Source organism: Myodes glareolus, chromosome 23 (genome assembly GCF_982192425.1).
Source record: "Myodes glareolus chromosome 23, mMyoGla1.1, whole genome shotgun sequence".
In the NCBI taxonomy this organism is placed as follows: domain Eukaryota; kingdom Metazoa; phylum Chordata; class Mammalia; order Rodentia; family Cricetidae; genus Myodes; species Myodes glareolus.
In genome coordinates, this window is record NC_142048.1 from 32,514,175 (window position 1) to 32,526,849 (window position 12,675).

General features: G+C 42.0%; 1 protein-coding gene across 3 annotated transcripts in view; it reads left to right on the forward strand.

Annotated features, from left to right (window-relative positions):
* Positions 1–2,626: 2,626 nt before the first annotated feature.
* Mtus1 (microtubule associated scaffold protein 1) overlaps positions 2,627–12,675 on the forward strand; it is a 140,115-nt gene continuing 130,066 nt past the window's right edge. Inside the window, exon 1 of one of the 3 annotated variants that reach the window (XM_087901032.1) lies at positions 2,627–2,767. The gene's annotated coding sequence lies outside the window, so the exon portion shown is untranslated. Of the gene's footprint in view, positions 2,768–2,883; positions 3,198–12,675 lie in introns of those variants that run through there. The other 2 variants (XM_087901031.1, XM_087901030.1) reach the window with 2 other exon arrangements.

Consider the following 12,675-nt stretch of genomic DNA (forward strand, 5'->3'; position numbering starts at 1 on the left):
TGTGTGTGTGTGTGTGTGTGTGTGTGTGTGTGTTTTGAGGCAGCTTTTTTTCTCTGTAGCTTTGGAGTCTGTCCTGGAACTAGCTCATGTAGACCAGGCTGGCCTCGAACTCAAAGAGATCCACCTGCCTCTACCTCCAAGTGCTGGTATTAAAGGTGTGCGCCACCGTTGCCCGGCAGAAGTGTGTTTTTACATATTATTTTGTTTATATGAACAAAAATATGTATACAATGTAAGTATATGAATTTTATCTGCTTAGAAGAAATGGCATATACTATTAGATAATGTTGCATTTAAAATTAAGCACACAATGTTAGGAGATTATTTCCTAATTGTACAGAGATCCTTCTCATTATTATTATTATTATTATTTTTGCAGGGGTCAGGTTTTAAGACAGAATTTTTCTGTGTAGCCCTGGTCATCCTGTAGACTAGGTTGACCTCAAACTCGTAGATCCTCCTGCTTCTGTCTCTGTCTCCTGGGTGCTGGGAAGAAAGGAGTGCCCACTACCAGTTCTTTTTCATGTCTTCACAGGATTTAATGACTATGTTATAATTTTTAATTAGTAAACCCATATTCATGAGTTCATTAATCAGCATGTTGTTTTTTAATCTGTTATTACTAGACACGGCTGAAATAGTCATGGTTTATACATATGCAATTTGTTGGGTGTAATATAAGATAAACTCTCCATATATGGACTTTTTAATAAAAAATCTGTGCATCTGTAATTCTGTTAGTATTCTGAATTATATAGAGGTCACTGTAAGTTACATTCACATCTGCATAGTGACTGCCTATCTTCACATACACTAACACCCGGTGATTATCAAATATTCTAATCTTTGACAGTTTGCCAAGTGAAACAGAGATTTTTTTTTCAATATAGTCTTTAACTTTCATTTTTCCTCCAAGGAAAAGACAGTGTAACTTTTCTTTAGAAGATAAGACTATAAAGTCATGCTAAGCTGTTTTGTTATCTGATCCTTAATATCATTCCAGGACTCTGTAGCAGATCAGCATTAGAGTTCAGAGGTCAGGAACATGGCTATGTGCCCAGAACCAAGAGGAGCAGAAAATCCAATAGGCCTTACTTCATGACTCTTTGGCTGGACAGAGCCTCTGATGATGACCCTGGGTCACTTCTGTTTTGTTTGTGTGAATGCAATTAGAAGCTAAGTTTCTGATTTCCACACCCACAAAATTATCTCCAATTACTTCAGTGCCTTTTGTTTTCTTTTCTCAGTTTATCTCACAGAAATGAAAAAGCGAAAGTGGCTCTGTATTTACAGATAGAGCAAAATCACTCAATAGGATGGAGTCGTGGGGTAGTGTGGAGTGTGTGGAGCACTTTGGGCCAAATCATCTGGGTCACAGTGGGTTCTAAAGGTTTAAATAACATGTTTAACTCACGGAGTAGTCTCCCTGGGGAAGAGGCATGTTGCTAATTAGCATAATTATCTCATGACTTGTCAGACAAACATCCATGCTTTTTTTTTTTTGGTTTTGTTTTGTTTTGTTTTGTCATGTGCCTTTCGCATAAGGAAGAATTATCCAATGGTGTTTAATGCTGTATCACTTTAAAATTAGTCACATGCTTTTCCTGCCAGCCGGAGATCACGTTACAGCAGGGATTTCAAATATAAGAGGCGTTATCTGCTGGCATATGGAGAGAAAAAAAAAAAAAAAAAAGACTGGGCCCGCTTTGCCCTCGGCTCACAGTGTGACCATGTGCATGTCACTTGGCTTTTCTGACTCGACTGTTCTCACTTGAATAATAGAGATAATCATCTAACCTATTTACACCAGGGTCTACTTGTGAGCAAAGAATGGGTCATTGTTCACGTGAAGACACTTAAAGCTATAAACAGCAACGCTATTAGTTCATCCAGCAGTCATAGTACAGGCAGCATTTGAAATGCTTTTTCTCCTCCCCCGGCCACACCTCCAGAAAACTTAAAATGCTTTCCTCAACCCCAAGCCAGGTAGTTTCACATATGCATACAAACAAGCATATATTAAATTTAGAGCACTGATTGTCTGACATTTAATGGCTCAAAAATGGTTTTTTTATCTCTCACAGGAGGACTATCATTCTTAAGGAAAAGTTTGTATTAAAATATGCCTAGTTGGGGCTAAAACTTCCTCAGTTCGTCCCAGAACAAGGACCTTGTCTTTAAAGAGGTCAGATCTACTCCGAGTCCCACTACCTTCCCATTTTTTATCTGAATACCTAACAGCTGGAGTCTCGTTTCCTTAATGTTTAATAGGTGCTCGCTAATAATCTGCTCGGAAGCCTGAGGACAATGTAGAGCGCAGGTGGGACTCGTCCAGAGAGCAATCGGTGCAGGTTCCTTACAAGCCCGTGCGCTGATAACTCGGCAACTTTCCCACCTCCCAACCCCAAAGCAGTCCCGCGGCTCCCGAGAAGCAAGAGGACAGAGAATTCAGGCTGCGAGGGCACCTAGGAGGAGCAGATCCTCTCTCTGGCTAGCTTGGCCGGTCCAGCGGCCTCAAAGCTGGGCACAGCAGAGCTTGGCTCGTCCGCGGGGGCGTGAGTGGTCTGGGGACGCGCGGTGCAGCCAGGTGCGCAGTCAGCAGCCACGGCATCGCGACCCACGTGGCAACAGGTGCAGCGCGCTTCAGGACCTACGCCCGGGGCTTCCGGAGTGTAGACGGACAGCCTTGGAGCCGGCCCGGGCGGGCGATCGCAGTGGAGCTCCGTGGGAGTCTTGGTGCCCCAAAGGACCCCGGCACGTCTCTCAGGTTAGTTTCTTGGGGTGCCGCCCCTGGTCCCCCACCTGGCCTTTGTCTGGGCTAGCCGCCGCGGGAGAGGGGCGAGGCTGCCCAGCTCCGGACTCTCCGCCTTCGCTCCTCCCCCTGGTGGCCCAGGGCGGGGAGACTGGGGCTCCCGGGCGCCTGGTTCTCCGTTCCCGCCTGGCCACAGTCGCCACCGGGGTACGGGCGAGAATCGTGGTCGAGCTGCGAGCCCCAGGTGTGTACACCTCCCGGGCTGGGCCCGCCCAGGGTGCGGAGGGAGCCCAGCTCCAAGCGGTGGCTCCCAGGAGGGCTCAGGGCTGACTTCCAGGCTCTGCGGACAAGTGCGGAGTGGATCCCATTCCGCAGTTCATCCCGGCCGCGGTGGGGACCTCGGGAGAACGTGGAGCTCAGACGCGGCGACTGCAACTCACTCACGGTGACCGGACTGACTTTCGAGGGGCGGGGGGAGTGGGCGGGTGTCCTAGGGGTTTTTTAAGTTGGTGGAGTGAGTGGAGAGGCTGGGCTCACGTGGGGCCAGCGCAGCTCCTGCAGGACAGCGGGGTTGCGGTTGCTGTCACCTTGAAAGGGACCGAGCTGGTGGGTTTACAGTAGAGGCGGCGAACTGTCAAAAGTTTGCACCCTCGGCCGAAAGCCTCCCACCAGACGCCCGACCCGGCTTTGGGCTTGGCAGCCTCAGGCTTCCGGCTGGGCGACTTGCCGAGGCCCATTCCCAGCTTAAGCAGTCGGTGCAGAAAATATGGGAGAAAGGGAATTGCTGCAGTTCTCCAGGTCCTTATGCGGGGTTACTCCCTGCAGCCCGCGAGTATTTACAAGCTCGTTGGGAAAACCCTCCTTCTGGTCATCTTGATGACTACCCAATAGCGGACTTAGCTAGAAATATGTGAGGTCTTTGGGGTCCTCTACTAGGGTCATTTATTCATTTTTGTCTTGTAATATTGACGAATTTAAGTTTTTAAAACTCAACTTGCACAGTGGTACCCGTTTTTGCAAAATGCTATTTTTAAATCGTCAGTGTTCTAGGAAAGGAAACCTAGTGTATTTTGCTTGTCCAAAACCAGAGTCTTAGGCAAAACAGGAGGAAAGAGAGCTTTCATGTTTTGCCAGGTGATTGGAGTTCAATCATGGTATCAAATCACAGCGCGGTGGGGGTGGGGTGGATTCCGGGGATCTGGAAACAACTTGGAGGGCAAAAAAAAGAGGCGGGGTCGTTCCCCTGAACCTATGACCTCCATAAGGAATGCTTTACAAATAGGTTATCAATTTAAATAATTCATCATCTCCCGTTCTCTCCAGCAGTTCCTTCAGGGCAATCTAGATTCTGTTGTGTGGGTGTGTTTAAACTCACTGTTTACAGATTCATTTCTCAAGAATTCTATTCCATAAGAAAAGTTATGCAAACAAAATAAAACAACCCCCCCATTCTTACCCTTTAAAAAAAGGCATAGGATTTAGTTTAAAATAATTTAAAAAGTAAGTTGTGTTGATTTTTTTCCCCCACCTGTGCCACCCTGCCGTGTGCCCACCCCTTGTGGGGTGGATGGAGCCAAGAGTTTTGCATATAACAAGCACCTAGATTATCACAGATGTCTGCCCTCCACCCTCCCTGTCCCCCCCTTTTTAAATTGTCTCAGTTAATCTCTAATTTATGACAGTGATTTCAGATTAATAGGTCATATCTGTAGTAAGCATATACATTTAAGTTTTTTTAAAATATGTATGGATATTTTGCCTGTATCTCAAGCATGCCTGTATCTCAAGCATGCCAGGTGCCCAGGAAGGCCAGAGAAACCCAATCAGATCCTATGAAACTAGAGTTACAGACAGTTGTGAACAGCTGTGTGTGAGCTGGGAGTGGAACCCAGGTCCTCTAGAAAAGCAGCCAGTTCTCTTAATCACCAAGCCATCTCTCCAGCCCCAACCTGTTCCTTTTAAAACTAGATTTATGTAGGAAAAAAAAAAAACAGTGTTTGGAAGAGGTTTGTATCTTTTAATTAAGCGTTAGAAATTCAAGGACAATTTTCATAGTGTTGAACAGGATTGTGAAATTCTGGATCAATTTTTGAGTAGAATTTTTTGGAACTAAATTTGAGTTATTAGGATTAAGTGTTTGAAGAAGCATGCTATTTAGTGACTGCATTTGCTCTGACTTCAAAAGGAATGAATGGCTGATGTGTACAATTTTGTACATTCAGAAAAGAGTCAACTCCACCATCTTTTTTCCTTTGTAAAATATTATTAAAAGTCCTCCGTTGTATTAAGCCAGCAACATCTTAGTTTTTTGTTACAGTATAGTCTATAGATGTATCTGTTTACTTAACCTTGTCTTACAAGCTGAACTTTTCATTCGCAGTTACTGTTATTAGATATGCTATTGCAGCATTTATCTCTTTTAAATATTTTGTATGCAAGTTATGTGTCTTTAGGATAATGTCCTTGGAAATCACAATTGGCGATTCAAAGTTTCTTGTAAAAGCACTGACGTTTGGTTTCCAAAACTATTTAGTCAAACTAAGCTCTAAACTCTTTTAAACACAGGTTAATTTTCCTTAAAAGGAAGTCTTCTTGTCAGCTTTATAGGTGAACAGTGCTATCTCAGTATTTAACTTTCCATTTCTGTGACTGCAAATGCTATCAAGCGCGTCACCTATGCTCCTGGTTTCTTTTTTTTTCTTTAGAGTTTCTCTGTGTAGCTCTGTCTTAGAACTCCTCCTGTAGACCAGGCTGACTGCGAACTCAAAGATCTGCTTGCCTCTGCCTCCCTCCCGAATGCGGGGCTTAAAGGTGTGTGACACTATGCCCGGCTAGTTTTATTTCTTTTTAATTCAATTTGATTTTTCCTCTTGGGATATTGGTGTTTTTCTACTCATAAAAGCCTCTTTCAGGTTGTTGGCATACATCTGTTCATATTGCAGATATTTTTCTCAATTTATATTTGCCCTATAAACACATTTGTAGTTGTGTTGACTTACAGAAGTATACTTCAGTGCTGTCAAACATGCTGTTTTTTTCTCAAAGTGGAATGTTAGTAGTTCTAAATCATTGTTTATGAGACACATATGCCTGTTGTTCTTTCTGGAACTCTGAGTTAGAGTCTTTTTAAATCTGTCCCTACAAATTCAGTCCTCTGGAATAGCTACTGTTGTGCAGTCTTTTTGCACGTGGCAATGAGAAATCGTCAAGTGTGAATGTCCTTAGGGCATTCTTGGGGTTGGGTAAATGGCACAGTCTGCTTCTTCTAGAGGACCTGTGGTTAGTTTCCAGAACCCATATCAGGAAGCTCACAAATGCTTGTAACTCCAGCTCCAGGGGAGCTAGCGTTCTTCTGGGGCCTTTTGTAAGCACCTTCACTCAATCAGTGCATTTAGAGAAAGTTTACATAAATCTTGGGTGAGAGTTTTTCTGGTTCCCTGAGGCCCGAGGAATCTTGAAATCATAGATTATCCACTTAGTCACTGAGACTTTTTTTTTCCTCCTGGAAATCCTGCAATTATCTTAAAACTTGGGTTGAATATAACGAAACTCTTAGAATGTGTCTGTAAACTTGATGTTTCTTGCCTTGCCCCACCCCGAAGCTAAAGAGAGTGATGACAATCCAAATCTAGGTTATTTGTAGGTAGTGGTAGCACACACCTTTAATCCCAGCACCCGGGAGGCAGAGTCAGGTGGATCTCTAGTTCAAGGTCAGCCTGGTCTACAGGTAGAGTTCTGGGACAGCCAGAGCTGCACAGAGAAAACCTATCTCAAAAAAAACTAATCAATGAATAAACAAACCTCCATCTGATCCCACCTATGATTTTTGTCAGTGATAAGTCAACATAGATCTATGCTTCCCCAGTATTTTGGAACAAACCTTTTTACTTGTTGGTTATTATCGGTATGGCTGTATAGTCTGTGAGCATTTGAATTCAGTGATGGTATTGTAATGTGTTCTGTGCTATCAATAGAGCCAACAAGTCAGTATTTAGCGATGCCTTTGGAGAAATCTTTTAGATTGCATTAAATATTTTAAAATTTATTTTTTGTGCATTGCATTCATGTCTGATGCCCATGAAGGTCAGAGGCGTGTCAGATCCACTGCAGTTGGAGTTAGAGATGGTTGTGAGCCAGCATGGGGGCATTGGGAGTTGAGCTAAGGTCCTCTGCAAAAAGAGCAAGTGCTCTTAGCCACTGAGTCATCTCTCTAGCCCCCTAGCTGGCATCTTTATGTTATCCAAAGAGGTGAAATTGTGATAGCAAGGAACCTGAATGATCCACAATCAAGTATTTGTAATAGCATTAGGCTTGGAAAGAGACAGCATCCCCATCATTATCCCATAGCTATGTGACAATGGAGCATGTGTGTGCTTGGTTAGATCATGACTAGAGCCAGGTCTGATGATGCATGCCTGTAAATGTAGCCCTGGGGAGGTAGAGGCAGTAAGATTGGTGTTTTTCAAGACTAGGGTTGGCTACAAAGTAAGAAAGCATGGCCAATTTGGGTTACGTGAGTCTCCATCTCAAAAAGAAATTGTCAAAGTCTACAGAATTCTACAAATGCCACATGTGATGTGATGGCACATCCACATGGACTATTCAGAGAACATATCTTTAGGAATTTCTATGTAACAGCCCAAATGGTTGTAGATTTTACGATGATCAGAACATGTTTATTCTCCTGACTTTGTAGTCTCTTGTTCAGGTGAATTTATCAATGCAGTTGAAATCATGTACTTACAAAGAAACCATGTGTTATACATCAAAGCAAATTAACAGTAAAATTCAAGAAAAATTTAAGTCTTTAGGATGGAAAGTCTTCCAGATCTGTGGCTCTGGGAATGATGAATTCTGTCTCTTATAGTCCATTTGCAGGTTTTTTTTATTATCAGATTTTAGTTTTATATGAATTGCAGGGGTTTTTTATTATCAGATTTTAGTTTTATATGAATTGCTGATACAAGTGTTTTCTTGTTGTCTGAATCTATAGTTTACAATTTTCTCAAATTAATTTCCTACATGGTAATAGATTAAACATTTTTGTTTGCTTGTTTTTAGACAGTTTTTCTTTTTGAGCTCGTTCTGGAGCTCACTCAAGACCAAGTTGGCTTCAGACTCACAGAGATCCACCTGCCTCTGCCTCCCAAGTGCTGGAATTAAAGACACGTGCCACCACCACCCAGCAGATTAAACTGTTTTTTTTTTAAGGGGGCAAAAGGCTTTCCTGTGCTTGTGCTAACTCTATTATGGAAGCTTGATCTTCAACGACATCACTGAAAGGAAGTTTATAACCAGCCCCTTTGGTACTTTCCGTTGGCTTTGGGGTGAGCCCCCAAGCTGAGAGTGAAGAACTGCTGTTCATGGTTTGTGCTTGGGCATCTAAAGATGCCTCCAATAGGAGAGGGCACTCAACTGACGGAGGGAGGGAGGGAGGGAGCGCACTAGTGACTGGAGATGTATGGTCCTCCTCTGAAGGAAAAAAGAGACTACTAGCCATGGCTCAGCTAGCCTGAAGTCTGTTTTTTACTTTGTTTTGTTAAATAGTCTGCTTTGACAAGCATGTAGACTTCATAGTCTCCATCTATTGCTTAGGATGGTTGAGTATAATGAGGAATTGGATATGACTGTTTCTTCTTTGAAATGTTTATTTCCAAGCCGGATTTCATAAAAGGCTGCCTTGATAGCAGTTACAGCTTTGGAAAGGACTTCGGTGTTACTTGAAAACAAGTTGTCAGCTTTTCTTGGGGGCGGTTTTGCCATGATGATATGAAGTATTACTTTTGCTTGTTCACTTGGCCCAAGATAAAGGAAAGAATGTGCATTTTGGGATGATATATTTGGGGTTTGGTCTTTACTTTGTAGAAAAGTACAGTAAAATTTTATTTTCCTATACAATGAGCCAATTTGCTCTAGATTGAGTCTAGAGGCATTTCACTTAATAGCCTCCAGACTCCAGATGTATAAGCATGCCTACAAATCTTTATCATATCAATTGTTTTTTTAGGGCCAGTCAGTTTTCCTTGGATTACATTGTAAACTCCATATTAAAGAACAGTAAACATGTATTTACTTACATCTTGCCAGCAGTTCCAAATCTAATTAATGATGTCAATATATATGCATTATAACCCAAATAATAAGAGGAAGTACAACACCTTGCCTCCTAGATAACTTAGAACGGGTTTTGTTTTGAGGTCATGAAACTCAATATAATTTTAAAGTCATTTTAAGTTTCTCTTAAGACACCGTTGCTTGCTTTTTGCGTAGACTTTGTTTAAAAACTGAGCAGTGAAAGAATGAAGTTGGCATCCCCTATTTCTCAGACTAGTTGGAAAGGAGGAAAGAGGCTGCATGGAAATTGCTTCAAGCTGGGGCAGTGTGCTGGGAATTCACCGAGTTTGGTTTGTGTTGGGAGAATAGTGGCCGAGGCGCAAGGCAGGCTGATGGGCTTCAGCGAGCTGCTTTGGACAAGATTTTTAGGCCACTGTATACCTCCGTGTGCTTTTAATACGGATTTGTACTTTGTGAATAAATTGTGTTTTAGGTTTGATGCCGAACTCGCTGTGTTAATTTGAGGGCTGATTGATCATGTTACCCTAATTACATTCCCTGAAAGCATTTCAGGGAAGCTTGTGTCCTAAACTGGCCTGGAGAAAGACATATTTTTTTTTTCTGAGAAGTATCCATACTTAGAATAACAAGAAGAGGACATAAGAGGAAGAAGTATAAAGATATATTCTTTTGTAAATGAGCATGTAGCTTAAAAAATGTCTGCCAGTGATTGGTTATTCTTGACTGGTGGGCTGATAGCTTATCATCTATGCCTTTTGTACACTGGTAATGTGGTAATATTTAACTCAGGTGTTATTTATACATACACCAATTTGGACAAAAAAATCAATATTTCTTCACTTTTTTCAGATAAGCACTTCATAGGAGATGTTCAAGTGTTTAGTGTCACAGGAGAAGTTAATTTTTTTGTTCATCTTGTAAATTAAAAAAGAGATTTTACTAATTTTCAGTATTTCATGTGTATTAGTCTTTGCCTGAATTGACAGAGGCCAAAGGATGGTGTCGGATCCCCAAGGACTGGAGTTAGAAATGCTTGTGAGACACCATGTAGGTGCTGGGAATCAAACCCAGGTCCTTCGGAACAGCAGTTAGTGCTCATAAAGGAGGAGCCATCTCTCCAGTCCCTGGTAATTTTTTTTGATGGTGGTTAATAATTAATGATATTAAGTTGAAACTGTGTCTATTTAAAACATAACTTGCTTAGCTAGTCTCGTGGAATAAAACTAACAGCCAGTATAGATGGAAGCAATCTAGATGTACCATTGAAACATAGACCTGCCCCATTTCCAACCTCTCTGTCAAGCTGATTGAATTGTATTTACCAGAATACTAGCTAAATGACCGTGTACTATAAAAGCCAGCTTTTATTACATAGTAGACTCTATGTTGATATTGTATCACTCTTAGGCATGTTAACTAGTTGGAAATCTGTCTGCCTACCACTACTAACATAATCCTATAGGTTTGACTTGAGTGAGGAAAAAATGGATTAGAAAGGGCTGAGTCTCCCAAGATCTCTTGACTATGAAAAACGCACTTGTTTTTTTATTAGACGCTCAGTCTAGACTCCACATATAGAACCAAGTCATTTAGACACGTAGCTACAACTATGTTTCTGGGTTGTAATTTAGATTTAAAAAAAAGTCATGAACGAAATCCTCACTGTTAGAATATTGTATTTAGTTTTGATCAGTTTCAAACCCTATTTAGAACTATCGCTGTGGTCAGAGTGCTGCAAGGTAGAGGGGCAGGGATTCAGAAGGGCTTTAGCTTCAGCTCCCAGAGGGTGTTAGTATTTATGTTGCAAGAAATATTCTCATGGGAATTGTTAACACATCATTTATTACAGTCTCTACTATGTTGGAAACCATACCTGCTGTTTTGACCAAGTTTTGGTGAGAAACTTGGTATCTGAAGAATCCTCACAGGGGCTTGGTCAAGAGGAGCCTAGAACAGGAGGATCCTAAATTCAAGGGCAGACTATGCAAGTGAGTGTGTCTGTTTTGAAATAAAACAGAACTGTGTTGATGGCTAGATAGACTATGCTGCCCAGGAGGCATGAGATCCTGGGTTCATGCCCCACCCCCACCCCGGGCAAATAGTTATTTCTTTTCTCTTTATATTTGAGACAGAGTATCATCACTGTGTCGCCCTGACTGGCCTGGAACTTGCAGTAGCAGTCCGAGTTTGGCCTTGAACTAACAAACAACCTCCTGGTCCTGCCCCTCCAGCATTGGATTAAAGCCACGTACCATCACCTGCGGCACGAGTTCTTTTAAAAATTCCTTTGTCACTCAGTTTTCCTCATCAGACCTTTGCATGTGGCTTCCCTTACTTTTCTCTGGGTACTGTTCTACACTCTGTCAGGGTGTGACAAGATTGAAATCTCATGGTGCTGGGTGGGTCTGTATTTTGTGACTAACGTAAGTTTTCTAGATGGGGTAGGAATTTGAGGGTCCTTTCCTTGGTTACAGATGCTAGAAGCACTTTAAGTCAGTTGTTCATTTCCTTCGTGTTTCCCCCCCACTTTCTTCCTTTGCTTCTCTTACCCTCACCCCTTATTCAGTGTTACTCAGCAGGCGGAGAATGAAGGCAGCTCAGCCTGTCTTAGGTTCTGGAAAAGGCTGCATTAGGAGCCAAGTATCAGAGAGCAGGAAGGCACAGAGATTCATAGTCTACGTTCCTATGTAGCTATGAGGAGCCCCTCTTGGGATATCTGGCACACCCCGTGCAAATACTTTTGCAGAATTAATTCTACCTGTGATAATTTATTATCGTCTCCATTTGTGAACACAGTCACAAGCTGACCATTTCTCTTGAATAGAGACTTGGTCTGTTTTCTCTTTACAGAGCTATGTATTTACAGTTCACAGAGGAATCCAGATGACTTTGCAGTCTGAGAATGCTCTCCCTCGTATTTCACTTAATAGGATTTGTGTTGTAGTTTCTGTTTCTGTGATATGTTCTGCTGGCTCACTAGGGTCTCTGACTATTGAACTTGATTTACAACTTTGAGTAGTATAACTTTTTGTTTCATTTTTAAGAAATATTTCTGTTGCTATTTGGTGCCTTATGAAGATCATAATGTAACTACCGAATAGGGCTTAGTAAGTTCTGAAATTCTATTGTGAATGTAAGGATCCAGTCAATCAAAAGGGAATGGAGGCAGGGGACAAAAACCTTATATTTATTTTTAGAAAAAAAAACTTTAAGCTATTTTATATCAAAGGTGTAATTGTTAAAAATGAGGGTTTTTTTGTTGTTCATTTTTGAGACAGGGTTTCTCTGTGTAGCTCTGGTTGTCCTAGAACTCACTCTCTAGTCCAAACTGAACTTGAATTCATAGATCTGCCTGCCTCTGGCTTCCCAAGTACTGGAGTTAAAGGTGTATACCATCACAATCTGCTTAACATTGTAGACTTATAACTGAGAGAAAATTATTTTCTACTTATCCTTTTGTTTTGAGATAGTGTCTTGGGTTGTTGGACTCTAGTGTCCAAACCGAGAAGGTGTCGCCCCCAGAGACTACCTCATACACCACAGCCGATGCCAAAGCATGAGGATTTTATTAATTCTGTCATGACAGGGTCCCTCAGCATTCGGGAAGCTGAGAGACCCCGACTAGCTGGTACAGTCTACTTTTAAAGGAGAAGGTCCCATAGAAACAAGACGGGTTGTTCCTTGACCATTATGATTGGCTTGTTCGAAAAAGGCTAATACCAATAATTGACTGGAGAATTATTGTCAGATCAGATGAGGTAAGAGGTCATTTTGACCCCGTTTCCCAGGGGACTGAGTCAAAACATACGTATATGGGTGATTGTTCAGGAACTGAGTACGTGCATGTG